This window comes from Mus musculus, chromosome 6 (genome assembly GCF_000001635.26).
Source record: "Mus musculus strain C57BL/6J chromosome 6, GRCm38.p6 C57BL/6J".
NCBI lineage: Eukaryota > Metazoa > Chordata > Mammalia > Rodentia > Muridae > Mus > Mus musculus.
Window position 1 is genome coordinate 31,215,195 of NC_000072.6, and position 22,259 is coordinate 31,237,453.

At 45.8% G+C, this 22,259-nt stretch overlaps 2 long non-coding RNA genes across 9 annotated transcripts in view; one reads left to right on the forward strand and one right to left on the reverse strand.

Annotated features, from left to right (window-relative positions):
- The window catches only part of Lncpint (long non-protein coding RNA, Trp53 induced transcript), a 124,912-nt gene extending 121,632 nt beyond the window's left edge, over nucleotides 1-3,280 (reverse strand). For all 3 annotated transcript variants that reach the window (NR_110471.1, NR_110470.1, NR_110469.1), the window contains exon 1: nucleotides 2,880-3,280. This is a non-coding gene — a long non-coding RNA (long non-protein coding RNA, Trp53 induced transcript). The remainder of the gene's footprint in view (nucleotides 1-2,879) is intronic.
- Nucleotides 3,281-5,156: 1,876 nt separating this feature from the next.
- 2210408F21Rik (RIKEN cDNA 2210408F21 gene) overlaps nucleotides 5,157-22,259 on the forward strand; it is a 117,045-nt gene continuing 99,942 nt past the window's right edge. For all 6 annotated transcript variants that reach the window (NR_040257.1, NR_040259.1, NR_040258.1 and 3 more), the window contains exon 1: nucleotides 5,157-5,325. This is a non-coding gene — a long non-coding RNA (RIKEN cDNA 2210408F21 gene). The remainder of the gene's footprint in view (nucleotides 5,326-22,259) is intronic.

The window sequence follows — 22,259 nt, forward strand, 5'->3', positions numbered from 1 at the left end:
TCTATAATCCAGTGTGTGTGCTTCCTCCAAAATTTTCACGACAGAACTTCTCAGACACTGTACCCAATGGGGGCACTTTGTCCACATCCAAACTATGGCCCATCATGTCGTCCTTACTTATTGAGCATAGATGGAACACAGACGCACCCTCTGGACTCTTCTTCAGTTTACACGTATGTTAAATGACAACGAGCATGAAGATACTATGTATGAGGGGATCCACCTGTTAACTTCAAATTGCTAAAATCCCCCCCCCCCACAGTAAATACTAGAATCAGTAGCCTGAAGGCACTAGTGAATTTACCAAAAGGTGGTTCTCCTTTCAAACAAGGGAACCTTTCCAGATAAAGCTGTAACAACAGAAATCCATGTACAGAAATTCGGGCCCTCGGGCTAGTATGCACTATTCCTAAACTGTTCGCAAAGGTGAAAGGTCTCTCAAGCAACCCGGAGTAATGGTTTCAAATATGAACTCTGGGGCCTGCTCCCATGAGCTCCCGTCAGGGAGTCCTCAAGCTCCACCTCTGCCAGAACCTCCTGTACTTCCATTCCCCCAAAAGTAAAAACTGTTACTCCTCCAGGTTGTCGCCATGTTTGCGCAGTCATCCTGTCTGGCACATAGAGGCCCCATTTAGTGAGAGACCGACATGTTAACTATTGGGGCTATTTTTCATTCTTCGATGCGTAAATACAGATGACTCAACATCTAGCCTACCAAGCTGGCTACCTATCAGTTTTTATTCTTACTGCGTCACAATTACTGGAGAAGAAGGAGGTGAAGAAAATGGCCCTCAGTCCAGACTCTATTTGGATTTCAGTTCCCTAGCTATGAGAGTGGGTATCGGGATTAATTCTAAAGCTCTGGGGTTGATTACACCGTGCAGCCTGGATGAAGAGCTAGATGTAGGTACTTCTGTGTCCACTGATATAACATAACACACCTGGGAGGACGGTCTGCTCGATCCCTCTGTTGAGTCTCCGGCCCGGAGGGGATGGGGTGGGGGGGACAGCCGACTGGCAGGGATGCTGTGACGACGAACCCAAATACTGCTCCAGGGGAACAACTGCGACCAGCCCCACAAGACTGTACCTCGCGGTAGTTTTCGAACTGTTCAGGGTCTGCGACCCTCCCCCGTGTCCCGGTCGCCGGCGCCCAGCCACCTCGCGGCCGCGGCACGTGACTCGACACGCGCCAGCTGCACGCGGGCTCCATCAAAACAAAAACAGAGGAGGCGGGACGGGCGGGGACGCGCGCTCGCCCGCTCGCGCGCGCTCTCGCCACCGCAGCTCGTCCGCCACGATCGCGCGCCTCCGCCCGGCCGGGGGCGGGAGGGCAGAGGGCACCACCCTGTTTACCGCCCGGGCTCGAGCCCTGAGCCGGAAACGGTCTCCCGGGAGCGGGCGCGTGAGTGCGCACCCACCCGCGGCGCGGCTCTGCGTGGGCAGTGAGCAAAGGGCCACGGCGGCTGCGTGTCACCCCCGTCACGACTCTTGCTACGCACTTCGCCCCCAGCCTTCAGCTCGCGAGCTGCCGCGGACCCCTCACGTGGCCGCCTCCTCCCTGACACGCCGTGCCGAGCAAGCCGTGGCTGCGGACCCAGGCGCTCCGGAGTCTTGTCCCCACCCCGCCTCGGACGTCACCCGCCTCGGACCACCCAACCCACACCTTCCGCCCCGGGCGCGCGCGGGAGGGGGTAGATAGCTCCAAGCTGTCAGAAGCCTACAGTGTGTGCCACATGACGAAGCTCGCCCTCGTCCTCGACACTCACGCAGCAGCTTCGCTGCGAGCTGAAACAGACATATTGGGGGGGGGGGACCTGTCTTGATTTTTCTCTTGGTTTTAAAAGCAACCCCCCCCATACATAAGCGTTAGACTTAGCTCTACCTACGCACTCGCTTTGCCTCCCCCATGGTCTCCTACCAAATCCAAGCGACTTACCAAATCCAAATGCCCACCCTACACACCTGCTAGGTAACCTGCCTTCTGGAACCTCAAAGCCCCACCCATCCCGCCTGTGGGGGCAACCTGTGGTGGGGGGGAGTGAGGCAACACGATTAGGTAGTGATAGAGAGGGGGGACATACAACCCCCCATCTCCAGAGCAAGAGGACGCATCCTGCTTCCCTCCGCCAAAATAATAGCCGAAGTCAAAGCTCCGGCTTCCCAGGGGCTGCCTCTCCCCCCACCTTCCCCCTAGAACCAAAACGTCGCGTCCCTCCCAACCGCTCGCCCCCAGCCCTTACTTCTTGTTGACGGCCGAGGTGGGGGGGCGTGGGAGCCATGCATGAGTTGCCTCTAGGTTCGGGATGTTGGTCTCCTCTGAGTGAAGAGGTGGGATCTCGAAATGGAAACAGTCCTCCCTCCCCCCCCCCAACCCCCCCCCGCCGGTCCCTCCCCTCCTCCTCCTCCTCTTCGTCTGTTTACCTCAAGTTTGAATTTTATCTGCGCAACATTAGCTGGAATGCGGACATTGAAAAAAAAAAAAAAAACCACTCGCTCTCAACCCGGCAGCAGCTCCGGAGGAGCCATGTGGCATCAAGCCACCGCAAAGGGGAAAAAAAAGTGCTCTTAGCAACACAAACATGGCGAAATAGCTCCGACATGCCCGTTTCACGCAGCAACCCTACCTTCCTTCGCTCACCCGCCGAGCATCCTGGCCCGCTGCCTCAGGCCCCTTGTGGGGGACCGTAAGGGGGCCCCGGGGACTGCGAGGGTGGACGTCAAGAGAGTCCACCGGGAAAATAGCACAGATGACGCGCCAACCCATCTGCCTCACCGAGAGTGCGGGGACGCTTTTTCCACCCCCAAGGTGGGAGTTGAGCACCAAATCCTGTCCCCAAGTCCTGCTGGACCCGTTTTCCCCACCCTAAAGAACTTACCTTGAGGCTGAACACTACACCGCTTTGCTCTCTTTTCTGGTTCCTTCCTCTGGAGTGAGGAGGAAAATGATGCGCACGTAGATTCCGAGAGCGTATTCTTCTAGAATTTTCCCATGATGGTTGGTGGGGAGCGATGGGGACTCTGAGACAGGTGCGGGGCTGCCGGCTAAAAGTTGCTCAGCGCACCACGGTGGGCGACAGGGTCCCCGGAGCGGGCGGAGGACCCCCACTCTCTGTCCCTGGCGTCGCCCACTTGTCACGCCAGGCTGCTGCGTGCGCTCGGCTGCAGAGGAGGTGGCGTAGTTTCTCTTTCTCCCACCTCTTCTCACTTGTTTTGTAGCCGTGGGCTCCCCTAATGCTTTCCTCTCCACAATGTTGTTTCATTATATCATGTCCATCATGTGACACCGGAGAGGCCTCTCTATGGAAACTTAAAGGGGCTCCCACGTGACTGCAGCAGCAACAACAGCAGCAGGACCGCCGGCGGCGGCGGCGGCAGCATTTGTACCACCACCCACCAGGAGCCCCTCGAAGCATCCCGAAGGGGCTTGTGGCGCTGCGAAAGCCCAGATAAGGGAGCCACTGCATCCGGGAGCTATGGCGTCGGTGCGTGCGTGGAGCCAGTGCTCATTACACAGCAAGCGGAACAGGAGCGTCCTTAAATCCTTTCCTGCAGTCACCAAGCCCACGCTCTGTTAAAATGACATTTCGTGGTTCCTACTTTATTTTCCCCCAAGAGCTGTGAGTTCCCTATCAGGCCTGATTAAATTTTACAAAGTCAAAAAGAAAAGCCAGATTTGCCCTCTCAGTGAGCTCACTCGCAGATCGTTGGTAGAACAGAAATGCCCAGAAAATAACAACCAGAACCGGGCATTTGGTCCATAATTACCATCACTACCAGTTTCGGAGCTTTCTGGAATTACATTCCTCCGGTAACTGTTGATGATGCTCTCAAGAGGCAAAATGCAAGGCAGTTTTTCTCTTCCGCGGCTATATTAGGGCTTTGTTGCTGACAACAGTAAAAACTTGTTTGTGTCAGGAAGTGAGGTATGAAGCCATGACCTGTAAGGTACAGACAAAACCAAAGTGGCAGTTTGGGCACTACTTTTCTGACCACATTCTTCCAAATGGTGACAAGATGACTGCCATAAAATGCGTGCTTGGTTGGAAATAAGATGATCAGGGAAACATGCTTATCCCTTAATCATACTGTGCATGCTACACACTAGAAATTATATATACATATATATGCGTGTGTGTGGACAGAGCGCAAACGTGCATTTTCCTGATATTCCAAACCACCAATTCTGTCCCCACTGCTAGCATTTAACTTAAGTATTAGCGTTTAAAGGCTTATTCGTGTCTAGTGATGTATGGAAACTAAGTTTGAAGTCCTTAGTCTTAATGACTTGCAATGTATGTGTGTGCAAGGTGTGTGGGGGGGGGGGTCTACTTCGAATCGCAATTCTCTGTCTCTACATTTTTATGTACCATGGAAAAACATCCTATAAGTAAAATCTATGATTAAATTGCTATTTTTCTGTTGGTTCACACTTTTCCGTCTTTATAAGGAAAACGGGGTTGGCAGAATTGTGGAAAAAGGATAAGAAAACACTAACTCAGTAACTGAGGAGTGGGATGGGAGAGGACCAACATTCCGGCCTGGCCTTGATTATCCGTCTCTCTCCATCACTTATGAATGCATTAGGTCTCCCTCTAATTCTAACACCCATCCTTATGGCCTTCTAACCTCAAGTCTAATTCTTTCATCCTTTTAACCCTCTTTTGCCTGGACCGCCCAGCTCAGGCTCTTTGCTTATGTACCCAGCTCAGGCCTTCCCAAATACTTAACCCCACCACCACCAGCAGCAGCAGCAGCAGGAAGAAGCAGCTGGTTCTCTTCTCAGCAACCTTACCCCCTTACCTCTCTTTGACCTCCTTTAATCTCCTCCACAGCCTGGCCCTTGACTTCACAGATTCCTCTTACCTTTCTTCACCTGAAATGGCCTGCCCTTTACTGGGGTCTCCTTTACCCCTCCTCTCTGGTCCCATCCCTTCTGCGGGCGAACCCCAGCATTCCTCCACGGCTCGGCCTGGTCAGCTTGAACCACATTTTGTCGGCTTGCCCTGGGCAAAGAGGGAGTTTATGGTGGAAAGTGGGTCCAAGACTACCCCTGGGTTAGACCCCTGCCTTGCCCCATCCGCTCCTCCCAAGCCCTGGTTGCGGCGCTTCCTGGGCGGATGGTTTGGACTTGCTGCTGCAGCTGCGGTTCTGCTGTGTCATGCAAGAAGGAGGCGGCGGCGGCGGCCGGAGCTGGAGGGGGAGGAGGGGAGGAACCTGATCCTCGGTAGCGAAGGGCTGGAGGCAAACACCGAGCTCCCCCTGAGCCGCCTGGGAGCAGGGAGGGTTCTGCTACCCTGAGGGGCCCTCCCCGCGGGGCAGAGGGTAAGTGGGGAGGCGCAGGTGGTCGCCTTGGGAAGGGAGCGCGCAGGGGGGTTAGGTGGGACGGCGGGACCGCTAGGAGCTACCCGAGCCCCAAGGAGTCAAGTGTCCGACTAATAGGAGCCCAGGCTATAGAAGAGTTGGTCTGCCAGTAGCAGCAAGAACTATTTGCCTAATGACAGTTGTCCTTAGCCACACGGTGGGTGGAGTTGTAGATCCCGAACTCAGGACCCATCTAAAGGCAATGATTCACGGTTGCAGGAACTTAATCCCAGCAGCCCTGGCGCTGTAGGACACCCTTGAAATGAAAAGGCCAACACACCCCAGGTTCCTCTAGCCTTTCTGGACTTTCTGGGTTGTCTTCTTCAAATCTAGGGGAAAGGCTGGGAAACTGGCCCAACCCCACTTTAGCCACAAAAATAACGCTCTTGGCCGGTGGCCCTAGACAAGCAGCCTCTGGTGCAATTAAACAATCAATAGGAAAAAGCCCACCCTCCTCCCTTCTTCACCAGCTCCTTCCACCAAGGTAATTCATGGGGCTTAAAGGAGAAAGAAAATGTGGTATATGTTGCCCTATCCAAGCTGTCAGTCAGTCTGCCACTACACAAATGGCCACCTGTACACTCCAGGGTTCACCCTGCCTTCAGAGGGATGCTTGTGAGAGACACAACAATACTGCTCCAGGTAGCAAGAGGAGACCACCTTAAACTCCCGACAATTTCACCTCCATTGCCCCTTCTCCCCCCTCCCCCGCCCCCCAGGGGAATTGGAAACCTAGACTTGAGAGCAATGAACTGTAGAGACAGGCTGGGCACATAGGAACACTGCTCTTTCACCTGCCCGCAGTTCTCAGGACAGCAATTATTGTTATTATTATTATTATTATTATTATTATTATTATTATCTTATGTTCCTTTCCATGTCCCTCCTGGAAATCTCAAGAAGCACTTTCTGGAACGTTTTAATGTCAGTCGTACATTTAGAAGTAGGGGTTGAGGGGATTAACGGAAAGGCTAATGACTGTCTCAAAAGCACATGCGGTTGCTAGGGAACTCATGCTCGTCCCTGCTCTCTAATCACCAGTGCGTTCCAGGGAAATCAAACTGCTCGGGGTGTTATTAAAATGAACGGCATTTGGTTGAAGGCTTCTTTGCTTATGTTGTAGCATCCTGGATTGTTATCGATTGCCTCACACCCACATACCTTGTTTTCCTAATTTGATTTCTGTATTTGCGTCACTGCCAGGGACACTCAGACTAGACCAGTCAGGTTCACTTCCTGTTTCTCAGAACTGGTTTATATTTGGTCTCTGTGCTCTAGCTGGTAAGACATTATCACGCTGATCCTCTTGGAAAGGAATCTTTGCTTTCCGTTGACAACAAATTATCCCAATTAAATGCTAATTCTCGTGGAAAACGTCATTGTAGGAGGGTTAAGGCACTACTGGGATACTTTATTAGCCATTTGAGAAAGCCATTCTTAACATGTAAAGCAAGAAAAACCCATCCCCCCTCCTGCCCCCCCCCAAAAGAAACTTCATTCCCCAGCTTTGGAACTAAAACAAACTCAAGAAGAGAAAATATTTAAATATGATGTTTCCAAAATGAAGCATACAGAAGTACACATTGAAGCTGGAGGAATCATTTGACTAAATAAGGCGTAGAATTGAATTCATTCCAGGCCCAGGAAGGACAAATAAGCGTGGGTTGGCATTGTGGCCCGGAGAGTACAAAGTGTGACTGAGAGGCTACTTTACAAATAGGAAATCCCATCACCTTGTGAACTAAATGTCTCCTTTACTGATTCCCCTATGTCCCTGATAAGGCAGCCTTGCTTTTTATATTTTTGCTTCGAGTTCCTTCCTCTTTATAACAAGAATATCACCAAGGCAATAGCAGAAAGATAAGACTATGTAAATAAGTAGGTTCTGATGGAGATAATTTGTTTGATGAAAAATAAAGCACACATGGCATTGAAGAAAGATTGGTTTCCACTTCGGTGCACAGAGGTGAGCTTAGGGCAGCCATCTTGGGTCTTTGCATGTCCGTATCCCAATGGAAGCTTCTAGAGATCTCAATGTTGATTTCAATTTTAATTTTTAGCTGTTAGATTTTTTTTTAAATGTACATTGGTGTTGTGCCTACATGCCTGTCTGTGTGAAAAGACATGTATATCTGCATAAGGGTGTCAGATCCCCTGGAACTAGAGTTACAGACAGGTGTGAGTTGCCATGTGGGCTCTGGGAATTAAATCCGGGTCCTTTGGAAGAACAGCCAGTGTTCTTAGCCACTGAACTTTCTCTCCAGCCCCTAGCCTTTAATGCCTAGCTATAAAGATTGGGAATTTGGGGTGTGGGGTGCTCATGTAAAAGGTGATTTATTGTTAATACATTGAGTTTTAATGTCAGTTGCCACATAAGTAAGATCTACCTTGTTTCCTATGCATTTCTTCTCTCTTCGTCTTGTAGTGGTATAGAAGCAACAGACTGAAAGGTGCAAGAGTTTGTGAGACTAAAGACCTCAGTTAACTCCAGATGCAATTAACCCCTAATGCCTCCATCATCAAAGTGGAGGGATGATGGAGGAAGGATATTCAAAAACAGTTATCCATTGGATCCTGATGAAGCCAAACATCTATCTGTGCACGCTTTAATTAGCAACAGATAGAAACACACCCAGTTGTAATGTAGAACCCCTCAAATTCAACACATTAAAAAGAATAGTGTGGAGAAATATGAGATTTGTGCTGGAAAGAAAAGTCCTGACTTTGAAACCCAACTCTGTTACTCAATTCATTATTGAGTGCTTGCTGTGGCCCTAGAAATACAAGGATCAATAAAACACGGCTAAGATGGCCTGCAGGATCTTCTACCGTGAGGAGGCACATGAAAACACAGTCAGTCATACAGTAGTGAGATGACATATACAGGGGAACTCAAAGGAGGTGCTTAGCTACAGAAGTGAGCAAACCAACCAGAAAAATATAATAAAGGGAGGGATATTCCAGGCCCACCCCACTCAAAGCACTGTATGTCAAGAATTTAAGATTTAAAAAGCACATTCACGGAGCTGAGCCTAGAGGATGGTGTCCAGCAAGTAAAAGATGCTCCACAAATATTTACATCACATGAATGCATAGCAGAAGTCTGGAAAGATAAGCAGGCTTCTGTGTAGTGAAAGGCTTTGTCTTTCAAAGACGTTTGGGATTACTCTAAAGCCAGTAGAAAGCTGTTGGTTAATATATATTGCGTATTTATGTGTACCCGAGTGTATGGATGTACACCACTTGAATGTAGGAGCCAGAGGAGATCAGGAGATGGTGTTAGGTATCCATGGAGCTGAAGTTACAGGCAGTTGTGAGCCACCGTGTGGGTACTGGGAACCAAACTTGGGTTAATTTAAGTTAATTCATTTTAAGGAACACTCTGACATAATCACATGGCCACTTTAGAAAGTGGCATACTTTGATAGTGACACTGTAAGCCAGGGGATTCGTTAAAAGTTTGTCTCGGAATCACAAGAAAAAAAGGGGGAGGGAGAACCTCTTAAACGAAGGCAGCAAGAAAGGAAATAGAGAGAGAGAAAGGATTCAATAAGTAAGGCAAGTGATTCTGATTATTGATTGTCTCTGCATGATTGAGAGATGGTGGGAGAATTATGATTTAGGTAAACAGGATGACAGGATGGCAGGATAGTAGGAGTATCAGTCACCAAGAGAGAGACCTTAGGAAGAAAAGTAGGCCACAGAGAGCAGGACCTTAGCTTAATTTTAAACCTACTGAGGTGAAGTGCCTGTGGGATATCAGAGCGAAGCTGGGTGCTGCTTACCAGAGGAAGCTGAGACTCAGGAGACATCTGTGTTAGCATCATCAGAGTAAGTGAGAGTCCATAGTTGTTCATGGAATCCCCCAAAAGAGAGGGTGTAGAGGACAAGAAGAGTCATAGCAACACCATTGAAAAAGGCAAGGAAGGGCAGGTGCAGGGACAGAATAGAAGGTAGAAGCAACAGGAGCTGCGGGTGTTAGATGATTGTGTAGCTGCTTTGGGAGGACCAGAGAGCTGGAGATAAACGAGGACTGAAAAGCCCTTGGATTTAGCAACAGAAGTCATTTGTGTATTTGGCAAAAAGCATGTTGGTAAATGGTGAAGAGTCACTAGTGAAGGATGGAGGAGACATGAGAACAGAGGAAGTAGCTAGAGGAAGTTCTCTCAGATAGGAAGCACTAAAGGGTACGCCGAGAGCGAGATGAAGGTATTAAGAAGAGAGTGTTTGAATTCATGGGCTGTAAGGCTAAGGATATAGACTAAAAAAAAGAAAAAGAAAGAAAGGAAGGATGAAGGAAGGAGGGAGGGAAGGAGGAGAGAGAGATGGAGGGAGGGAGAGGGAGGGAGGGACAGGGAGGGAGAGGGAGGGAGGGAGGGGGAGAAAGAGAGAGAGAAAGAGAAAAAGGAGAAAGAAGAGAGCACTCTGGATTCTTCTAGGCTTCTTCAAATTAACTATCATCATACCACCAATTACTTGAGTGGAAAAATAATATGAAGATTGTCTTGGTTCTTCTGTTTTTGTAACTTGAGCATCCATCTCTTGAGGACTTCAAGGCAGCTCTACCTCCAAAACATTTCTCAAACATACTCTTTCTGTCTCCTTTGCTACTAACTTAATCCAAACCAGCATCCTTTCTCTATGCTCATACTGTGGCTTTCTTTAAATAATAATAATAATAATAATAATAATAATAATAAAATGACACATGTCTCATTTATGTGTTCTTGAATTGGTCTCAAAGTTGTGATCCTCCTGTCTCAGCCTCCTGAGTGTTGAGATTATGTGTATGTGCCATCCTCCCCGGCTCTAAAGCAGTGGTTCTCAACCTTCTTAATGTTGTGACTCTTTAATACAGTTCTTCATGGGGTGATGACCCCCCCAACCATAAGATTATTTTCATTGCTACTTCATAACTTTACTTTTGCTACTGTTACGAATCGTAATGCAAATATCTGGTATCTCTGAAGGTCTTAGGCAACACCCATGAAAGGGCCATCCAGCATCCAAAGAGGTCACAGCCCACAGATTGAGAACCACGGTTCTAATGGCGTTTTCTTGTAGCCATGATTGTTCTTTCCAGCACACCTAGACCAGTGATTCAAACCAGGCATCTTGAGACATAAACCATAGCATGACATATGGTTCTCTCCTTAAAATCCTTCCATATCATCTACTTGTACTTGGAATACAGTCCAAGATCCTTTTCTGGCATCCCATGTCCTGTGTGGCATCCTAGACCAGTTCTCACAGCTCAATGTCCCTTCACTTTCTCATCATGTTCCAATCCCACCAAGTTCTGAATGTTTTCTTTTCCTGAGATACTCTTCTGATGCTTCTGGTTTTCTTTGAACATCATCTTCTCCTCCTTCCTCCATCTGAAGTATCCTCTCCTATCCCTCTTCTAATCTCCAAGCGCAGTTTTTCACAATAATATTATGAAAGCCACACTACCATTTGCTTTATTTCGTATAGTTGAGAACTTCTAAACTGAAAACTCAGTGAAAATTCTTGCCACATAGTTGGAGCTTAACACTGTCCACTGGGTGTTTATAGAGAGGTAAGGGAGTAGCAGATTAATAAAAATTAGAGAGACCAGAAACCACCTTCCAGAGGCAGGTATTAGGGCACACACCTCTGATCCTACCATTCAGGAAGATGATTCATGGAGATCATGAGTTCAGGGCCAATCTGGGCTATATAGTGAGACCCTTGTCTCAAAAAGAAAAAGAAAAACAAGTCAGCTGCAAATGTGTTGAGGAATGAGCCATTGATGGTGATGTGCTAGGCTTGTAGGGTTTCAGAAGTAGAAGAGTTTACAGCTCTGCTACCCTGGGCATTGACATTCTCTGAACCTCACATTATAGTTAGAAATACTCTGTACTTCAGTGGGCTGTTAGGGGAATGAAGCCAGAAGGCATAGGTAGACGATAAAGAGAGCTTGTCATGCTCTTTTAGGAAGTCAGGAGTTCTAAGGGCCAATCTATAACCTCCAAATGTGAGTCCCCTGTCATATAACTCTTGATACTTACTTATTATTAGGACAAGAAAGTGAGAAGCCATTGAGAAAAGTCAGTGATTAAAGTCACTTCCTTCCAAGCCTTGTGACCTGAGTTTGATTCATGGTACCCATACAGCAGACTCCTAAAAGTGCCACAGCATAAGTTTGGTCCCCTCCCCGACAAACACACAAATAACTAAGTGTAATAAAAAGATGACAAAATTGCGACTTAAAAAAAAAAAAAAAAGATCTACAGCCACAGAACTGTTTATGACTGAACCTAGAAGTTAGTTACTTCAGATGAGATCAGTAACCAACCCAAAGCTCTAAAGGTGGGCGAAGTATATGACAGACAGATTGAAACCAAACAAATACAAAAAACTAAATTATATTAGAATGTCCCCTTGCTTTCTCAACACAGGAAGCATGCCCATTGAAAATGCAGTGAGATAAATTTTTTTGGTATCTGGTGGTCTGGGCAGATGGTAAAGCAGCCATGTTCTCAGTAAGTAGAAGGGCAATGACCTCTGTGGAGGACATCCTGGCAGTGTTTATCACTTTTTGAACATACAAAATCTTTGACCTCACAAGTCTACTTCTATATCTTTACCCAAAATAGATTCACAAACATATTGAAAGATGACTCTTCCAAGACCTTTACTAAGGCATTATTTATAGTCATTAAACACTGAAAAAGCCATCAATAGAGAAGAGAAGTGGTTACATACAGATCAGAGTGGTGGTAGGAGGGAAAGGTGGGCAGCTGTTAAAGTTGGTGCAACACTCCTGACAAGGATCAGCCTCAGCCTGGAGAGGGGTCCTGAGAGAAGGGGTGTTTAGAACGGCAAAACAAACGACTAGGAGTCAATCATGGGTATAAGCTGATGGTCTGAGTTCTGCTTGAGACAGCTTTCTCCAGATATCTCCACATAGCTCATCCAGATAGCTCAGCTCTCCTAGAACAAGGCCCAGTGTTTCATTTACATATCAATTCAGTCATTTAGGCCGGGTCCCTTGTATTTATCCCTCTAATCAGCATTCCGTGACCCCAGCTCCCTGATTCTTAGAAAATGACAGCGAGAATTTTTTTTTAACATTGCAAATGAATTTAGAGACCTGCCTGCCTTTGTAAGCACAGACAATATGTTTAACTGGATGGAATCTCACACTGAAATTACTATTCCCACCATACCTAGACCTAGACCTAAACTTGCCCTGTCCCAGGCTGACCTTGAACTCGGGAATCTTCCTGCCTCTGTATCTGCTTGCCTTTGAATCTTTCTGACGAGCTGGCTTAGAGTGCAGCTGCCTCTGTTCTTTTGGTTCTGAGAAGCTCCTTACACAATTCATAGTGCATCCTTGTATTTTGCATAGTTGAGAAATTATATACTTTTGAACTCATGTTTTCAGAGTTTGTTTCTACAGCCTTAAGGGCTCTCCTGAAGGGCATAGTGTTCTACCATTGTGCTGAGACATTAGACACACAGTCACATCCTGGACTCTTGCTGTCTCTAATAATCATGGAGTCAGTGACCTTGGCAGAGAGGACATTCCCTAATAACCTTGGCAGGGAAAATAGTTCCTAAAGGAAGAATATGAAGATGCACACACACACACACACACACACACACACACACACACACAAACAAGCTTCACACCCAGCAACTGTTAACACTCATGGAGGACCACACCCTGCCGGCTCTCTTCCAGGAGCAGGATACATGTCACACTGTCCCTTCCAAGTGGCCTTTCAGTACATAGCACACTCCCAGACATACCCATGGGAACTGAGCTTCTCAATACATTACTAAGTAATAAAACAAAAAATTAGATAAAGAACAACACATATATCTTGCTGCCATTTTTTTGAATGGGAGATTTTTTTTTTTTTTTGGTCTAGAATGTATTGTAGGGTGAACAGGACAAGAGCACATGTGAAGAGGCTGGTCTAAAGGATGTTTCAAAGACATGTGTGAGAAAGGATGGCTGCCAAGTGAGGAGGGTGGCATGAAGGAGCCAAGAAATAACTAAGGCCCACAGAGCTGTTTCAAATACTTTAATGACAGGCAGGACATGGTGAGTGACACAAATGGAGACACTGTCACTGATACAATGGACTTGAAGATGTTTCTGCTACCTTAGAAGATAATAGATGTGTGATCAGATGTGTGACCAGAGTCTCAGTGACTAAGATGGGGAATCTTGCAACAGCCATAGGATTGAGGAGACAATTAGAAGCTCTGTCCCAGTGACGATGTCTACCATAGACCTGAAGATAGGAGTCTGAAGCTCAGAAAAGCTACAGAAGTTTCATTTGTGAACTTAGGAGATCATTTGTGGTGGGCAAAAATAAGATGAAATAAAATAAAATTAAAATATGTTCAATATAGAGGTTGGGTAGAAAAGAAAATTGGCAATGGAGACATAAAGAGAACTCAGAGAAGTGGAACTAAGGGACAAAAGGGGCACTGGGCTCAGCCCTGTCAAGAAAGATTAGCACAGCTCAGCAGTCTTCCTCCCGAGTCCTAATGTCTTTAAGAGTTGGGATTTTTTTAAAGACATTTTTGTATGTCCAGTGTCTCACACATAATAAATAGCCAGCAAATTTCTGTTGAATTGGGAAAGTGACAGAAATACACAGACAGACAAAGACTGTAGAATTTCTGTGTGGATCTCAGAAGATTAATCAATGCAGGCTAAGGATGAAGGTGAGGAGTAGAACTTATCTACTATGTAGATGGCCCTGGCTCTACCTCCCAGCACCACAAAATAAATAAGTAAGTAAACAGATAAATAAGACTCATTTGAGGTTCACCACAAGGAACCTTACTTAGGAAATAGATAATCCTGTGTTCTTTGTTTTACTCGAGAGCTAACAGGCAGATTAATTGCTCACGGAACCACACTCCTTTCTAGCAAGTGCCTCCTCAGAACTGCGACAAATATTTCCTCGTGCTGGGCCACCTAAGTTACTTTTGTGTTTCTTTATGTCCTAGAGGATAATAAGAATAGTTTATTTCACCCTATCCAGAGTCAGTGTCTCTCAGCAAATCCATTTTGGGGTAACTACATTAGCCACTCTTAGATTCCCAGCCTTAAATTCCTACAGAAAGAAAGATGACTCTAGGCAGGAAGATGGTGACCCTCCTAGATGCATGCCCAGTGTCTCATTCTGCCACTGGACCATGTAACCACCAACAGAAGAGCAAGATAGTTTCATTCTGAGAATGTGGGAATCACTGACAGAAGATCACGCTGGCAACAGAGGTATACTCAGTTCTGAGAGCAGTTGTCTGGGATGTGTGGACAGAACACTGGGTTCAAACCTTAATATCACACAACAACAACTGCAAAACCAAAACGACGTTGAATGCACTGTTAAGGCCTGCACTAGGGAGGTGGAGACAATCAGATGCCCAGTGAACACTGGGCCAGCTGAGGCTGCATAAGAACTAGGGGGGGGGGGAGAGGGGAGAGAACATAATTACATAATTGATTGGAAACTTTGAACATGGAGCTGGAGAAGTGGCACTTGCTCCTTACTGCAGAGCCAAAGAACTCCATTTTGAATCACAGTGCCCACATCAAACAGCTCATAACCACCTATGGCTCCATCACCAGGGTATCTGGCACCCTCTTCTAGCATCTAAGAGTACTGGAACACATGAGGTGTGTGTGTGTGTGTGTGTGTGTGTGTGTGTGTGTGTGTGTGTAGATAGGTAGGTAGGTAGATAGATAGATAGATAGATAGATAGATAGATAGAGAGATAGATAGAGAGATAGATAGATAGACAGATAAATAGATATATTAGTAAAAGTGAAACAAATCTAAAGAAAACTTTAGAAACTAAAATAATAGCAGTAGCTTTAACAATATTGAAAGGCTTATGACATCCTAACATTATTATGATCAGTGATTAGCAAACGTTGCCTACAAAAGATGAGATAGAAAATATTTTAGGCTTCTCTGCCTCTGTCCCAAATCCTCAATGTTGTCACTACAGTGTGAAAGCAGCCATCAAAATACATCAATGAAGCTGAGTGCAGAGGACACACCTGCAGTCCCAGCCCCAGGCACTCAGAAGGCAGAAGAAGGGAGGAAATCTCGGGTTCAAGGCCAAACTAGGTTATATAGCAAGATGGCTGGAAGAAGGAAGGAAGGGAGAGTAAAAAGGGGATATTGAATAAGTATGGCTATGTTTCGATGAGACTACTTATGGATAACAAAATTTAGATTTCATAAAGTTCTCCCTTGTCACTTGATTTCAACCCTCTTTTAATATTTTTTCCAACCATTTTTTATGTGAAAACAATTCTCAGTTTATAAGCCACACAGAGAGAGTGTGGGCTGCAGATGGGCTGCACAAGGAGGGGTTTTTCAACCTCTGGTTTAGATAACTGTGAAATGAACATCTTGCCATGAGAAAAACTGTTCACATCTGGGCTTCCAAAGACAGAAATTTGCTTCGTTTCCATATTTTTCACCTTTCTTTTCCTGTCTCCATTCTCTTGGACATATCCATCTGTTGATCTGTCCCCTAGGACAGTTGCCTTCGTGTGACTCACTTCTTCCTTGTAATGTACCTGTCCGTAACTGTTGCAACACTTTAGCCAGCAATGGACCCATATGTGATAATGGTCCCATAATATCATAATGGGGTTGAAAAAGTCTTGTTACTTAGTGATAGCGTAGCTTTCAGAGTGCTGGAGCAGGAGGCATTATCAACATGGGTAGGGTGATGCTGGTGCCTGTAAGTCTGTACCTCTGGTCATATAAAAGTGTAGCAAACAGTAACATGAGGGAATAACCTGATGTTATTATAAAGGACCATAGTATGGGCTTATGTGCTTATTATACTATACTTTCTGTTACTTTATTATTTTAGAGCATATTCCAACCAATAAATATGATGTCTGTAAGACAGTGTGCCGTGTTATAGCAGCAGCAATCTCATAACTTTTTTTAAAGAATGATTTAATATAAGTTTTTATTTATTATGGTCCTGTGAACAATATACTGTCTTATATGCATGTTAGTATGTATAAGACAGGCATAGTATATTATATGTTGTATATATAATGTATAATACAACATATATCATGTAGCCAGGTGAATAGTAATCTATACAGTGTAGGCTTCTATGAATACTCTCAGTTTACCAAACAACAAAATCACTTGAGGACATTTCTTGAATCATGTCTTCATCATTAAGTGACTCTTAAATGTGTTTTATACAATAAAGAATTCTTCCTAGTTGGCTTTATAAATACATAAAACTGAGATAAAACATAAATACTAATGAATCTAGTTATTTTTCTATTACTCTGATGAGATACCCTGACCAAGGCAGCTTATGGAAGAAATTGTTTATTGCGGGTTTATGATTCCATACGGTCCATGACCGTCCCTGTTGGGAGCTTGGCAGCAGACAGGCAGGCACGGAGCCAGAGCAGTAGCTGAAAACTTGGGTCACAATCAGGAGGCAAAGAGAGAGAGAGAGATCATACTAGGAAAGGCTCAAATCTTTTGAAACCTCAAGGCCTTCACTTGGTGACACACTTCTAACAAGGCCACACCTCCTTGTCCTTTCCACACAATTATACCAACTGGGGAGTCAACATTCAAATATATGATCCTATGGCAGTCATTCTCCTCCACAGCACCATAGTGTGTTTGTGAGTGTGTCTGTGTAGCTGTGTGAGAGTGTCCCTGTGTGTGTAGGTATGTCCATATGTGTGCCTGTGCTTACAGAGTTATTTCTTAGGAGCCTTCCAAGGTAGGTCTTCGGGTCCAGGGGATGGGGGTGGGCATGGTTGTTGTTTTTGCATTTCTGGCTTTGTTTTTTTGTTGGTGGTGGTAGTGATTTGTTTGTTTGTTTGTTTGTTTGTTTGTTTGTTTGTTTTGAGACCAGGTCTCTTTGGTACCTTGGGCTCACAAACCAGTTCTACAAATCCGTCTTTCACACCTTCCCAATGGTGGGATAAGAAACTTGTGGGGCCACACATAGATTGTTTTATGGGTGTTAGGGGTCATACTCAGGTCCCCATGCTTGTATGACAACAAGCAAAAAGCATTTCACCAGCTATGCCCAACTCCCACAAATCATATGTGTGTTGATTTTTGTTGGTGTTATCATTAGGGCTTATTTGTTTGTTTGGTTGGTTAGTTGGTTTTGTTGTTTCTTAAGACAGGGTCTCACTGTTTAGCTCTGGTTAGCCTGAAATTCACTGTATAGACCAGGCTGACCTAGCACTCAAGAAATCTCTCTGTCTCTGCCTCCCAAGTGCTGGGATGAACGGTATGTGCCAGCACACTAGGCCCACTAATGATTGTCATAATTCTTTTATCAGATGTTAAACATTTGCTTTTACATAGTCCTGTCCTGGGTGTCATGGAGATAAAAGAGGGTTGGACATGGCTAGGCAGGTATGTAGCTATTTAGAAAATCAAGTGGCTGGAAAAAAAAATCAGTGAATATTGCCTGGGTTTGTTTCTGTATAAATGCAAAAGCAGTATCTTTAGAAGCAACTGAAGGCAGCCCGGGGGAGGGGGGGGGGTGTTGAGGTGTAAGCTCTTTTGCATCCCAGCTGTGTGACCTTGGGCTGATTATATAAACCATATGAATTTCATTTTCCTTAATTCAAAGTGGGGATAATAATAACTGCCTACGAAGGAGGTTGGGGATTAAATAAGGGGGTATATATAAATCACCTACTCCTTGGGACACAGGGAACAACTGGTACGTTTCAGCAGTTGTTGCTGTGGAGCAACATAAAGGTATACAGCTTCTTCGCACACGAGAGGCACAGTCAGGCAGGGCAGAGTAACCTAGAAGTCAGAGTCACAGACCATGTCTAGAAACCCACAAGCCTCATAAGGAACATTTGGGCGAAAATAAAAGCAGAAGCGATATTGTCACCGGAGCATTCCGGTAAGGCAGCTGGCCAGTTGTCCATAGCAACCAGCTGCTGAGTTGCCTATGAAGCTCCGCCTACCTAAGGGCCTAGCTTCACAGCATCCCTCACCGCAGCACTTAAATGCCAATCGTAACTGGGTTGAAAAATACATGATTCTCCCTTCCAAACAGACACCTAAAGGTTGCATATATTATGGTCCCTACTAATTCTGAGCTTCGGCCACACAAGCTCTGTCCCTCCCTCTGCCTTTGGGCGTTGTGTGTCGAACGCCAGTCTTCCGCCAGTGGCCTGCTTCTCTGAGCACTAGCCTGTTTCACCATGGCTGAATGTCTTGTTGATCTCAGCTCTGTCTAGCTGCCATGCACAGGCATCTGTATTCTACTGCTGACACCAGATGTGTTCTCCCCCGTGAGGCACATTGCAGGTGCCCTCATGAGAGACCTGCTAGAATAAGGCTGATCTCCTTCATGATAAAAGCTTCCTGCGTTTTTATCGTGGTGTGAGACAACAGGCCTTTCACGGCCCAGCTTTCCTGTTCCAGGCTGGCCTCTGTATTCACTAGCAATGCCATATGGAGCACTCCTACTCCAGCTTTGGTTCCTACCCTCTCTCCATTGGCTATGTATTATCAATTTCTAGCGTGTCTTGTGAGCCTTCGATGGCAACATCAATAATGTTTTCCCAATACAGATGACCAAATTAGTGGCACAGGGACATAACATAGGGAGTAATGGCAAACTTCAATTTATATAGAATCAACTGACAATATCGTTCTGCTGAGGAGCAAGCATTAAATAAAGTTGGCACAACTTGAATTCCAACTAATTCCTTATTGAAGAGCTGCTATTCCATGCTTAATTCCTACCAGCCAAGAAGAATGTGTTGGTGAAACAGAAGTGACAAACAGGTACTGCTGCACCCTGGAAATGGAAATAGCCAGAGAAGGCAGCTCTGCACTCAGAGCCAGCCTGGACGGGAATAAGAAAGCATGCGCGCGCATGCGCAGAACCTCTGCCTGGCCAAGAACTAAGAAGGAAAGCCTTAGAGGGGTAAAAAAGTCTGCAGAAATACACTTCTGTACAATTCATAATGTCGGTAATGAAAAGGAGATTGTTAAAAACAAAAATCGGTGTGGTTACTTGTTCAAGAAACAGTCCAATCAGCTCCTGTTTGTTTGTTTGTTTCTTTCTTTCTTTCTTTCTTTCTTTCTTTCTTTCTTTCTTTCCTTCCTTCCTTCCTTCCTTCCTTCCTTCCTTCCTTCCTTCTATCTTTCTTTCTTTCTTTCTTTTTGTTTGTTTTCTGAGACAGGGTTTCTCTATGTATCCCTGGCTGTCCTGGAACTCACTCTGTAGACCAGGCTGGCCTCGAACTCAGAAATCCACCTGCCTCTGCTTCCCAAGTGCTGGGATCAAAGGCGTGTGCTACCACTGCCCAGCCAGCTCCTGGTTTTAACGAAGGAAAAAGGCAGAGAGGAGGGAGTGCGACAAATTTGCTTAATGTGGAACAGGCTGCATCCTGAGACCTCAGGCAGGAGTAAGGGATAGAGCTCAGTTGGTAGAGTGCTTGCCTAGCAAACATGAAGGGAAGCCTTTGGTTCAGTCTGGTGATGCTTGCCTGTCACCCCAGCACTCTGGGGAGGCAGACAGGAGGACCTGAAGTTACTCTTCAGCTATGTAACAAGCTTGAGGCCAGACTGGGATTCATGAGACCCTGTTTCAGAAAATAAAAAATAAAAAAATAAGAACAAAATTAAAAGATTCCCCCCCCCAAAGATCTCTGATCCCCTCCGTAGATGCCTGAAGCCACAGAGACTAAGAAACTCTATGTGTCCTGTGGTCCTTTTCCTATGCATGCATATGATAAAGTTTAATTCATAAATTAGGGACAGTAGCCGAGATGGCAGTGTATTAGAAGAGATGTTATTTAAAACCTATACGTTGTCTATTTTAGGAATGTTCTAGTTGACGTTTTGGGATAACGGTTGGAAGCATAACTGAGACCACAGCGGGGAGAATAGATGAATGGACTCACTGTATAAATGGGCCATCTCCCATTTATACGCAGGGCTCAGACCTGTACGAGCAGTACTGGGAAGGCTAAGGTCCACAGGCAGCTGGAGTCTGGGAAAGCGCTGAAGACAATGAATGGGTTTTTTTTTTTGTTTGTTTGTTTGTTTGGCGGAGCCAGACCCACTGTCTTGTGCGTGCTGGTGAGTGTCCTGACCCTGAGCTGCTTGCTTTCCCAGCTCATTCGCTTTGTTTATGTCCATGGTAAAGAATAATGGCGGAGTCATACTGCTGAATGGGGCAGGCTAATGGCGCTGAATGAAAATTGGCTCATTCACTGGTAGCTTTTCCTAGGTCCTACAGCATAGCTCCTTTCCCTCACACATTCTCCTTCCTAGTCCCATCCTTCGCCACCTCTTCCTCCTCCTCCCCGGGGTCTCATGCTGGGCAGGGGGGATGACTTTGAACACATGGCTCCACCTATGTCTGCACCCCCAGGTCTTGGAATTACAGGCGTGAAGAAGCACTGTAGTGAGCTGTTTGGCTTCATTGTGGTTTGTGAGGTTTTTGTTTTAGACTCTTGAGACAGGGTCACACTATATAGCCTAGGCTAGCCTCAAACTCAAGGCAACCCTTCCATCTCAGCCTCCCCAGTCCTAGGATTATAGGCCTGGCATTTGGTGCTAGGGATTAGACTCAGACACTTATTCATAGTAATCATCTTCTTTATCACGAACCTATGTCTTTGTGATATATATATATATATATATGTATATATATATATATATATATATACTCACACACACATGCATGTGCCCATGTGTCTGTTTATATGGAGAGCAGATGTCAACATTGAGCGACATATACCTTACTTTTTGAGACCAGGTCTCTTCCTTGCCTAGAGCTCAGGTATTTGGTGAGGCTGGCTAGCCAAGTACCAGGGAGCCACATGTCTCTTTATCCCCAGTTCTGAGGTTACAAGCACTTGACACTGTGTCTGGCTTTTTAAAGACATAGGTTCTGGCCCTTTCTCCCTCTCTCCCCTTCCCCTCTCCCCCTTCACATGTTCCTGGTTAGCCTCTTCTCTTTCACTCTTTTTCTCTCTCTGACCTTCTCTGTCCCCCCTCTCTGTACCTCTATTCCCTTCTCAACACTCTTAACCATGCCCCCAAATAAACTATTCTATACTAGGAAAGAAAAAGGCATAGGTTCTGGGAATCAAACTCAGTTCTTCATGCTAGGATGACAAGCACTTTACCAAGACTCCCCAGTCCTCTCTATTGCTCAACTCTGATTTTACTGTGTATAGATGTGTCTAATGTGAGAGTATTTTCTAAGGAAGCTCACCATCACTAGCTGCCTCACAGCCTAGTGCAGACTGGCTCTAGAAGAGAGGAGGTTTGAAGTCTTGCACATCTAGGTCTGTTGGGATCAATAGCTTCTGCCAGAGAAGGGACCCACTTTTGTGTCCTGAAAGTGGTAGCTCTGCCAGTGGCCATGCCAGAATGTTGGAAAGAGTCAGACAGGAACTGGGAGGCCATGTTAGGAAGTAAATCGTCCTGTGAAGGATGAAGAGATAGTCACATGAGCACCATTGATGAGAAAGCATTGAAACAGAGCAAATAGTAGAGACATGACTGAAGCCAGAAAGCAGGCTCTGGTCAAAAATTCCCAAGGCCTCCATGTCTTTAAAAAAAAAAAAAAGGAAAAAAATCTTAAGACAATGACAAGAGACCATTGTGAGCTGAGTCTCTCTCTCTCTCTCTCTCTCTCTCTCTCTCTCTCTCTCTCTCACACACACACACACACAGTCTCTCTCATTCTCTCTCTTATAATACTCTCTCTCCCTACCTACTTCTGTCCCTCCCCCACCCCCTCTGTGTGTGTGTGTGTGTGTGTGTGTGAGAGAGAGAGAGAGAGAGAGAGAGAGAGAGAGAGAGAGAGATAGCAAGAGTGAGTGGAGGGGGAAT